Here is a 12,621-nt window from a genome sequence, read left to right as displayed (position 1 = left end):
TTTCATCAACTTTCTGCAGTTCTTTCACCAAAACCCTGACTTAATGTAATGTTTAATGCACTTATACTTTTTTTCTTCTTTTTTGTATTTTTATATCAATATGGTACAAGATCATCCTATTCAAATCCATGTGATAAACACGGTCAAAAGTAGTTAGATTATAATACCTAAAATGTGGTAAAAAAAATAAATAAATAAATGGTGAATTATATTACCTAAAACTACAGTTTCCATCATGCAATTTGTATCAAAGTCTCTTTAAAACAAGTAATTTCACTCGGCGGCCATCTTAGAAACGTCTCTCGGGCATCCAAGTGCAGCTCCTATCTCTTTAAATGGGGAAACATCAAATTCTCCAAAGCTGTTCGCCAAGCTTTCGATTAAATTTCATATTTGAAATCACCAATGAAATCTGACAACAACTGTCTCATAAATGTTGTTTCTAAATGCTCTAATCATGATAAAAATTGCATTTTTCAGGCTGGATCAAGCTAATGCGCATGCGCAGTCCTAAGGGTGTGTCTCTGTAGGAATCGAGCGTCTGGAACCGGAGCTTTTAACGTTGCTGCAGTGACGCGATGACTTCACCAATCAGCGATTGGCTCTTATTTAGAAGGCGGGACTTATTCCGCTATATTGCGTTGCACTTTCTCCCATTCATGACAATACGAGTGCTCCGTCTCTCTCTATATAAAGTCTTTGTTTGTATTCAATATTTTCAGTACCTGTTTTTTATTTAACCCATAAAAAGACTTTGTTGGTATACTGTATTTAAGTTGATTCAGCAATACTAAATATTATGTTTGACTTGAATAAAACCAGTTAATTTAGATGATATAATTTTTTTTCAGTGTGGGAAAAGCTGCATGCCTGTAATTGCAACATGCATAAAAAATGAACGATTTTTTTTCCGCACGTCAGCAGTTCAGTATGAGGTAATGAGGAGCAGAAAGAAGAGTTCTGACGGTGTAAAAGTCGATACCTGTCACTGCAAAGCTTCAGTACATCTGACTCCAGCGCTGTCGATATGCTGCCTGTGCGTCTCTTCAGAAATAACTGTCTTATGAAACGCGCCTCGAGACGTGCGTCACTCCATTGACAGCATGGAGAGAACTCATATCTAAACATCGATGGATTTGGGGCAATCCATTTGTGGTTCAACCTAGAAATACTGTTAAGCAAGCTACAAAAAGGCCAAGCTAAATGAGCAATACTAAACCACCAACTACTCTGCAGAAAGATGAGCTGAATGCGGTCTTTTAGGGAAACTAGTTACACTACAAACAGTAGGTAGCTTAGCTACTTCATATTTTGTATAGGACACATGTTATAAATTATTTCAATATTATTTACGATTATTATTTTATTATTTTTATTAAAAGTCGAAGTTTGGTAAAATAGAGATTTATTTATGGTTTTTGAAAGAAGTCTCTTCTGCTCACCAAGACTGCCTTTATTTGATCAAAAATACATTAAAAATGGTGAAATATTTTTATAATTTAAAACAGCTGTTTTCTATGTGAATATATTACTAAGTGTAATTTATCACTGTGATCAAAGCTGAATTTTCAGCATCATTACTCCAGTCTTCAGTGTCACATGATCCTTCAGAAATCATTCTAATATGATGATTTGCTGCTCAAAAAAACATTTTTTATTATCATCAATGTTGAAAACTGCTATTTTAAATCATAATAATATTTCACAATTTTTTACTGTATTTTTGATCAAATAAATGCAGCCTTGGTCAGCAGAAGAGACTTGTTTCAAAAATATTAAAAAGCTTAATTATGTCAAACAACAGCATATTGTAAACATTGTACCAAGTGCAATGTGTGTCAATCTTGTGAGACAGAGCTAGCAAAAATGTTCGAAAAGCCTGTTTCTAGTTGTTCTTTGGGAAATGTCTTTCCCTGCAGTACAGAGTCATTCACAAGCTAAACAAAGACCTACTTTATTGCTGCGGTTTGCAGATTTGGTTACGATTGATCCCAGGTTAATATTCCTCTTCTTTTTCTGCTCTAAAGCATCCAGTTTACACTTATATTTGTCAACTCAAAGTTCATTAAAAGACCAATTCATTAAAAGAACCGATTCAGTTGTGATTGTAGTTCATTTTAAAACAGCTGACAGAGATACTGAACACAAGATGCAATTGCCATTTAAGTACCATTAAGGTATCTTAAAAAAAAAAAAAAATAGTGACTTTATCACCTTGCTGCTGAGAAACGTGGCTAAACTAATAGCTTCACTGCCTGGAAAGTACAGGCACCAGATTTACACATACTTCATCTTTATTTGATGTTCAAGATTATTTTAGACAGAAGGAACGCTGAAATTGTAAGCTTATGAATAAGTTCAGAATGAAGGCTTGTCAAAATACGTCCCACAGTAACGCATGAATGCAGGGAACGTGTGTGTGTTGCACGTGTTGTATGTCACTAAAGTGAAATGCGCAGTTATTCATCTCACCGACGGCTGTCTTGGACTTTCATTGTGATAGATGTGCTGTTTCCGCTTATAAAGGAAAAGAGTCTCTCTTCCTTGGTCGTGTTTTCATTTAAAGATTTCCTCCAAGCATTATTTCATATTACCGCTCTCACGGTTCATGAGGAAATCTCCAGGCTAGAGCTCCACAAATTTCTGAGTTTCAATTTCACTTGAAAAATGAGAAGGGAAAAGCTTCTTTTGCCCCAGCGTAAACAGAGCACGCTTCACGTGGCAGAGCGATACTTCATTCTGGGAATCATGAAACATGGTCAATACTCATAAAATTATCAACATGACCGTGAGGCCGGTGAATATGCAGACCGTTACCTTGAAGGCGCCTCATATTACTGTAGCGTAAGACTCAAGGGAAGTGTGTTTTCCATTCCTCCGTCATTAGAGAAACACTCTTAACTGGTCCTGACACGCGTGTTTCTGTCGCTGCACTGTAATTACACACAGGCTGTAAGAGACGCTGGATGGAGGGATGAGAGAAGATGGATCATGTTGACAGTGGATGAGGAAAGAGTGGTCTGTGATGTTGAGATCATTACAGGCATTAAAGGAGGAAAAGTTCTGCCATGTTGTTTCACTCAAAGGGATAATTCTGCCAAAAATGACGAGTCTGTCATCATTTACTCACCCTCATGTCATTCCAAACCTGTAAGACTTTCGTTCATCTTCGAAGAGATCTGAGAGATTTCTGTCCCTCCATCCAAGTCTGTTCACCCAAAACTCTGACTTTGATAATGGGGTTTTCCAATTTACTAAGTTACTTTACTAAGATACTTTGACATTTTGTTCTAAGACATACATATAAACACTGATCAGCGAATCTACATAGAGCACCAAATATGGTAAAACCCAATTGTACTTTCTTGACACGTGAGATCAAACCTCATTGGTTCTTGCAGAAGCACAAATGTGATGCGTGACGTGAGAATGAACCTCATTGGTTGTCGCTCATGATCTTCTGTTTACCATATTTGATGTGCTCTATGTATGTTTGCTGAACAGTGTTTATAATTAAATCTCTTCATCATATCGAAAAGTGATTGTTTCTCTTCAGAAGACTTGTATTAAACCACTCCATTCATATGGATTTATTTTACCATCTCTTTATGAAAGTTTTGAAGTGTCAGAGTTTTAGAATAGACTTTCATTAGAGGGTCAAAAAGCTCTCAGATTTCATTAAAAAAATGTCTTCATTTGTGTTCTGAAGATGAATGAAAGTCTTATGGGTTTGGAACGACACAAGGGTGAGTAAATGATGACAGAAATTTTCATTTTCATTCTGTCTTTCGTGCAACACAAAAGGAGATGTTGGGCAGAACGTCCTGGTGGCTCTTTTTCATTCAACAAAAGTTGATTTGGCTGGAAACTGTTGCGCTCTAAAAATGTCCAAAGGCATCATAATGTAACAGGTAGATTCTGTTGTGTTGTCTTTTATTTAGAAATTCTGTTCTGTTTCCTTTTGTTCCTGTTTCCCTGCTCTGTTTAGGTTCAGTTTCCTTGGTTACTGATTTATGTACTCGTTTCTTTCCATTGTTACTTAAAGGTTTCCATTGTTCTCTCAAAAATGAACATTATCCCATAATTTACTCACCCTCAAGCCATCCTAGGTGTATATGACTATCTTCTTTCAGACAAACACAATTGGAGATATATTTAAAAATATTCTGGCTCTTCCAAGCTTTATAATGGTAGTGAATGGGGGACCAGATTTTTAAGCCCAAAAAAATTAATCCATCCATTATAAAAAATAATCCACACGGCTCCAGGGGGTTAATAAAGGCCTTCTGAAGCGAAGCGATGCGTATTTGTGAGAAAAAATATCCATATTTATAACTTTATAAATTCAAATAACTAGCTTCCGTTGACTTATGCCACGAGAGTAACCCGTGACGCGATGTATGACGAGGATGTAGGAGTATCGTAAGCTTAGACGCCTCTCACGATTTAAACAAATAGGGCTGTGCAACAAACTCAAGCTCCTCTTCTCTTATATCGAAATCCTCCGACATTTCTCTTTAAAAATTTCTCATTTTAGACTTCTAATTCGTGACCGGTGTTTTGTTCTGCTCCATCCTCTGAGCTTCTGCGTTCGTCATTGCGTCATGCGTTGGGTCAGAGGTCACTCTTCCACCGCAAATCTATGCGTACGGCCATCTGACGGAAGTTAGTTATTATAGTTAATTTAAAGTTTTTAATATGGATATTTTTCTTACACAAATGCATCGCTTCGCTTCAGAAGGCCTTTATTAACTCCCTGGACCCTATGGATCACTTTTATGATGGATTGATGCTTTTTTTTTGTCTTGAAAACACGCCCTCCGTTCACTCTCATTATAAAGCTTGGCAGAGCCAGGATATTTTTAAATATATCTCTGATTGTGTTCATCTGAAAGAAGATCATCATATACACTTAGGATGGCTTGATGGTGAGTAAATCATGGGATAATTTTCATTTTTGGGTGAACTATCCCTTTAAGATTGTCACCCAAGTCTCTTTATGTTTGCCATGTGTATATATGTATATTCCCTGTTCAGTTCAATCCCTTGTCAGTTCTCGTCTATGTTGACTTGGTTGTTTATCTATGATTATTACTCCTGGAAAAGAGTGGAGCATTCTGCCAAATATGCGGCACTAAGAAGAGCTCTGGAATCGCGATCAATACTAATTGGAGTCATGTCTGGAATATTGAACAATCTGCCCTAAGTATCGGGAACAAATACACACAACAATAGTGATAAATCAAGATGTCTGTCAGATCACTCATGCTCTATTTACATTTTACAGTAGATTTATAGTAGAAATGTATTTAAATATTCAATTACGTTTATATTCATCTCATTTGGCTGCCTCTTTATATTCATTAAAATATGGACCATTCATTAATACATGCCCTGACAGTCTGCTGGAAACATGCATGGATTGAGTCTTTAGAGATATTTTAGAAGAAAATGTGCAAGACATTGAACCTTTAAAATCATTCATTTAAAAAGCTGGAAATCCCAACAGGAATCTGTTGCTCCACTGAACAACAATTTGGTGTAGAAACAATGTTTTGCTTGTAAATTTTACAAACAATTACAAAGGAAAGGCAAGCAGCGCATTGAATTAAACGTGAGATTTAGAAAGATATATTCCAATAATGTTTTTTAATTTACAACTTTGAAAAATCGTGCTTTACAGTGTAGATATCAGATATCAACACTTACATATTTCCACAAAGGAATCCCTCAAATTAGGCGCTTCCGGTGTTTCTGTCAGCCTGTGCCGGGACTCTGATTATTAGCGTTTAACAGATCCATGTCTACCAGCCCTCTGTCAAATGCAGACAGCTAGAGTTAAATGATTGGAGGCCCGGGGCAGCGTTAACTAATCAACCCGTCTAATCAACCTACAACCTTTCATAGTCAGAGTCCTGATCCACTCCAGCCTGAGCCTATCTTATTGATTCCTCTCAGAAACATGCGTGGGACCAGCAATGTCAAAAGTCCTTCAGCTCAAAGTTGATAATAAAATATAAAATGTATAATTAGTTGTTTCTTTAACCTTACCAGTAAGACAGTGTAAATGCAGCCTTAGAGACCTGCTGCTGTCTGTTAATATCAGTCAAACAACCAACCAACAATACTGATCAGAAACAGAAAAAATCTCTCTATTTATTTCTCTCTTTTATTTAAACGGGACCTATAATGCCCCTTTTCACAAGATGTAATATAAGTCTCTGGTGTCCCCAGAATGTGTCTGTGAAGTTTCAGCTCAAAATACCCCACAGATCATTTATTATAGCTTGTTAAATTTGCCCCAATTTGGGTGTGAGCAAAAACACGCCGTTTTTGTGTGTGTCCCTTTAAATGCAAATGAGCTGCTGCTCCCGGCCCCCTTTCCAGAAGAGGGCGGAGCTTTAACAGCTCGCGCTTCGATCGCTCAACGACAACAAAGCTGGAGAATCTCATGCAGCCAAAATGAGGATTGTCAGTAACGGTGTTCAGCCTTACATTGTTCAAACCGGAGTCGACACTGATGGAGAGACTCAGGAAGAAGTTACAACTTTTAGACGTTTCTGAATGGTTAGTGGATAAATTTATGTAGTTGCTGTGGAGTTGATTCAACTCATCGACTAGCATGTGCCGTCATGTTAATCTTTTGACCCTCGTTTGTGAAGCAGTCCGGTGTAAAATGACATCACATTAGTAGTGTAAGCTGTTTTAATGTTTACCTCATTAAGAAAGACCTGAAGAAGACGTCATTTTAATTTTAATTTATTATTACTTCTAACTTACTTCTGTTTCATAAAGAACATTTTGCATTCAATAGATTCATGCTGCGGTTTCAAAATGGTGAAGTTTCACTATTATTAAAATTGATGACTGAAATTTTGGTACTATTTATATATGTTGTAGCCTACTATTTACTGATCGCTATGTAAAGGAACATTTGCATAACTGTTGCATTATAAAATGTGATAGTTTGCTTTATATGTGGTCAGTCACATGATCAAGCCAAGCATTAAGTGTCTCCTGCCTGTTGCAGCATTCCAGCATAAACGCTTCATTGATTATAATGGGACACTTTTCATTTTGATGTGTTGTGCCACATATAGACACATTGTGCATGTAGGTTGTTGTACCCTAAAAAAACACATTACTGGTGTCCATCTTGAGACAAAACATTAGCAGTGACATATTTTTAGATATGTCAGTACAAGTTGCTTTCAGTTGAAACAGCTCAAACATGCATTTTAGACTAGGACCAGCTTAAGCCTTGTCTGTGAAACCGGGGATTAAAGTTTACTAAATTGCAACTTTATCATATCAAATGTGCAAGTAATTACAAATATATTTAAATAATGACACATATAGATGACATTAAAGTCATATTTAAGTTTACCATAAATGTTTGTCAGTATGTTCAGCAGTACACTTATTTAGTATTTATGAAATTACATATAAAGATGTACTTAAGTCCTACTTAAATGGGTCAAAAAAGCAGCTAATTGCATTTAATAGACATTTAAACTATAATACATTTTAATATTTAAACTATAATACATTTTCATTTAAATGCAGGTAACATGTATTCAGTTTGCACTTGTGTATATTCTTTTAAATTATATAAGTTCTCTTTTTTTAAATGCTAAAGTGTACTTCTTTTTCACAAGGGAAGGTAATGTGCATCAGAGATAAGAGTGTGTGCGGGTAGCTGAATAAATGTGAGTCAGATTTACATATTGCACATGTGATTTTGTTCGCAGTGGAAGTAACTGCTCTACGGGGAGAGCTGTGAGGCGGTTTTAATTGTTCATGAGGTGAACTGCTCCTGGATGCTCTGGTGCTCTGAGGCGACGGCTGGCAAAAGAAAGAACAACCTCTGCTGCGCCTTTTCCACAGCAGTGTCAGTGTGGGCGTCCCGGTTCAGATCGGTGCTGCTCAGATCTCCACCGCTTCTGAGCGCGTTCAGCTCCAGGTTGCAGAAGACAGCCAGCTGTTCCTCCTCCACCCTGCATCTGTCTCATCCGTCGTCGTTGTAAATGAGGAAGATGACTGTAGTGTCGTCTGCTAGCTTCAGGAGTCTGACAGAGGAGTCTTGGAGGGAGCATACGGGCCTAAAACCGGATGTGAGTCTCCCTGGCCTCGCTAGCTGTCTGTTAGGACGTCTGTGATCGGAGTTGGATTTTGATTTGGTTCGTCTCTGTTTCCTTCTTTGCATTTGTTGTCATAGTTCATCGAGAAACACCTGTTTCTCGTTTCTTTGATTGTATAGTCCTGATTTTCGGTTGCTCTTGGTCTGATCTCCTCGATACTGTGGTTGTTCTGTTTCCCGTGTTTTTGTTTCTAGATTTTCTTAAAAAGTGTCATTTTAAGTTTATTCTGATTAAAATTGACTGCTTTCTGTGTTTGTTGAATGACTCACTCAACCATATTTATTAGTTTTTTCTCAAATTATATTAATGGTTTGGTTCAAATCTTATGTTTTGATTTAAACTTGTATTTTCCCAAAGACATTCATATAAAAGCATTAATAAACATAAAAAGTAAATTTCATACAATTTTATTTATTTTAAAGATGATGCTTCATCAATATAATTTCTTTAGACACAAGCCAAAATGTTACTTAATGTATGCCAATATTACAACTTCGTTTCACTAACAAAAATCTTAATTAGCTGCAATAGGAAAGTAGAATTTTAAGATAAAACTAAAAACATTTTGTTAGTCGATGTTTAATTTAGTTTACTTGCTATGAATAGACAACTTCAAAAGACCTTAATGTTTATTGTGATTTTGAAAACCCAAACAAACAAACATGTAATCGAATAATATTGAATAATACATGGATAAAATAATACAGTAAAAATGATAATCAAGTACTTTAAATGTGCTACATGTTAGTCAACTCTTTAAGCAATACAAAAGATGATTAAAATGCACTTTAAAGTGACGCTTTTAATTTGACATTCTTACAAAGTGCACTTTTTAAAAGTGTATTAAGAAACAGTCATAAAAGTGACTCTCTTAAGTGCACTTAAAGGGGTCATGAATTGAGAAATCAAATTCTCCTTGATCTTTTGACATATATGAGGTCATTGTACTACAAAAATAACTACAGAACTTGTATTGAAACCAACCTAAGAAAATGACTCGTTTCAGATTTTGTCATTAGATCATAGTGCGACGAAAGACACGCCTCTGCGGAAGAAGATCAACGCCTACTTCTACATCATTGCCTCTTTAGCCCCGCCCACCGATTCGCCATGTCATGTACACTCTTAAAATGCTGGGTTGTTTCAACCCAAATTTGGGTCAAATATGGACAAATCCTACCATTGGGTTAAACATTTTATTAAAAAATGTAATCCAACAGTTGGATTTTTATATATAATATATATATATATATATATATATATATAAAATATTTTATTATGATCTCATTCTTTCCAGGTGTAAGGTGTAAGTGAGTGCAGTAAGCCAGTCAGAAAAGAGAGACCTGACATTTTTCTTCCACAACAGCAGAATAACTTTCTTAGCTACAATCATACCATAGAGAACAGGTAACCGTACCTTCAAACTGAGAGACTCCAGCAAATCTGACCAACCAATAATTGCTATCATTGGATCGGGAAGTAAAACACAGTTATAAACCTTGGCAAAAAATCTGAATCCCCAGATCTTCTTCCCAAGCAGCTTTCAAATGAATGGAGGAAAAGTCTGTTTCATCTTTAAAAGCATTAACGAATAAGGATATTAGGCCCCTAGAATTAGGAGAATTTGAGAATAACAATCTGAAGACAAAACATCAAAATTTGAAATATTAATTTGAGCATAGTTCCTGACCTGAAGATATCTGAAGAAATGAGAAGAAGGGAGACTGAATCTCTCACTGATCTGAGAAAAGGAGGTAAAAGCCTTATTAATGTATAAATCTTCAACACTAAAAATTTCTTTGCCTTGTCATTCCTTAAAAACTTTATCAGTAAGAGATGGTTTAAATGCATGATTATAGCAGATGGGAGTAAGTGGGGAAGTACTTGGTAACTTGTTTATCTTTCTAATTTGGTACCATACTTTGATAGAGTTATTAAGGAATAAATTATTTTTGGGAACCTCTTCACTAAGCAGGGGTGCTGAAAAAAGCAAAGCAGAAAGAGAAGAGTGAAAGGCGCTTTGTTGTATTGCTAGCCAGGGGGAGTGTGTGTATGAACGATGCCTGGAAAAGAAGCCTGCCAATACATTAAAAATCTGCAATTCGCTGCCCAATAATAATGACGAAAGTTAGGCAGACCCAGACCCCCAAGTGTTTAGGTTTATACACATGAGTCTTAGATATACGAGCACTTTTGAAACCCCAGATGAAAGGCATAATAATGGAGTCAAGAGTTTTAAAGAAAGATTTGGGTAGGAAAAAGGGCACATTTTGAAAAAGATCTAAAAAACTCGGAAGGGTCACTATTTTTATTGCATTGACGCGGCCAATCATTGATATAGGGAGTGATCATCATCTTTCTATGTTCTGCTTCAAGTTGTCTAGTAGCACAAAAAAATTAAATTTAACTAAATCCTTTGGATTCTTGGGGACGACCACACTGAAGTATTTTATCATGTCCAAAGCCAGTTTAAAAGGCAGATTCTGCATGAAAACTGGATCTATATTATTGCTGATGGGCATGAATTCGCTTTTTTGCCAATTAACAGAATAACCTGAAAAGGTGCTAAATGAATTTAATAAATCCAACAGGGGGGAAGAGAGCGCTCAGGATCTGACAGGGGCAAACAACAGGAGTGAAAGTGGACACCCCTGTCGTGTGCCCCTGTGCAACTCAAATTGTGGCGATCTGTCAAGATTTGTTAAAACAGATGCGCATGGATGGTGACTTATCTCCTAAATTAAATTCTTTAATAGTGATTAAGATGTCATTCCATTGAACTTGATCAAAAGCTTTCTCGGCATCTAATGTAATATTTGCCAATTTAGAGTGAGATTTTTGCATAGATTATATTTAAAAAACGTCTGACATTGAAAAAAGAAAATCTATTAGGGACAAAGCTGACTTGGTCGGGGTGAATGATAGTCGAAATACATTTGTTTAGTCTAGTTGCCAACACATTTAAATCAGTATTGAGAAGAGCAATTGGACGAAAAGAAGACGCATTGGTCTCGTCCTTGCCTTTCTTAAGAAGTAAATAAATATTGGCAAAGTAAAGAGAAGGAGGAAATTTCTGCTTACAAATGGAGTGATTGATTTAAATGACATTTTTAACCCAAAGGTTGGGTTTGTCCATATCTGACCCAAACATAGGTTTAAACAACCCAGCATTTTTTAGAAAGCGTGGATGAACTTTATTTCAAGTTCCAGTCACACTGTTCGTTTGTTTGCTTCATTTTACTGTGGATTCGTTTTTAAACAAGACACAGTTTGATGCAGACTTTTCAGAGAGACTAAACATAAAAGATGATGCAGTGACGACTACATTGGATCTGACAGTAATGTCACAACACACAAGAGTGAGAAACAGCTTTGTCTGATACAGATTGTTTGATATGTATGGCACATTCATACTGTAATTTCGTTTACATGAAAACACTGTAAATCATCCTTTGTCAATTATAACTGTGGTAACTCCAAATACTTACTTATTTTAATATGCAAATCTGTTTCCCAATCAGTGGGCGTTTACTTCTAAGTACACCTATCAAAACGGAATGTTAAAAAATGCAATTCTTGACCCCTTTAAAGCACGACAAATGATGATTGAAACAATCATTTTTACTCTTTTAATTTCGACATTATTACAAAGTGCACTTTTTAAAAGTGTTAAGAATCACAGTTATGAAAGTGCACTCTCTTACATGCACTTAAATGGCCTTTTGTTTATTTAATTAATATTAAATTATCTGTACAGCTTTTAAAAGTTTTGAAGTACACAACAAGTGCACATTCAATACAATTAAGCACACTTCATTTCAACAAGGGATCACTGGTTATGTAACAATAAGCCCAACCTTAATAAATAGCAGATAAATGTTAATGTTATTATGTGATAGTATTGTTGGAGAGTGTAAATCAAGCCTAAATGATGCTTGCCTTAAACCTGGAAACTGTGAAAAACTTCAGATGGCATTAATTGGACTAAAAGAACCAGCAACTGTCACCAACTGAGACGTTTCAACATATTTTACTGTAGATTTCCATATTTGCAGCCTTAAAGTCTAGTGTCTTGCTCTCGAGTTGGAGAGTCCTAAGGATTAATCTAATATGATTCTGTTTGTGAATGCCATTTTGTGAAATCAGATCAATATTTTACTCTCAGCATTTCTGCAGCTGAGCGTCTGTGGAAAGACTGTACGTCTGAGTCACTGGCCCCGTGGGAAACACAAATGAGATTCTGAAGTGGCTTTCCAACAGAAAAAGCATCAGGAATGTTTTCGAGGGGTTAGTGAAACAAGAACAACTCATTTTGATTTGCATTTGATTTAAAACCACTTCTGAACTACATTTCTACGCGTGGAGAATCTGTCAGACAAACAAAACATTAATATTTTTTTCCCAGGCAATAACTACAGACTTAAGATTGCAAATATTTGGCAGAGCAGAGCGACTGATGCGGGATTTGCATTTGAGAATA

The sequence above is a fragment of the Ctenopharyngodon idella genome, chromosome 5, assembly GCF_019924925.1.
Source record: "Ctenopharyngodon idella isolate HZGC_01 chromosome 5, HZGC01, whole genome shotgun sequence".
Taxonomy (NCBI): Eukaryota; Metazoa; Chordata; class Actinopteri; order Cypriniformes; family Xenocyprididae; genus Ctenopharyngodon; species Ctenopharyngodon idella.
This window is presented reverse-complemented; position numbering follows the sequence as displayed.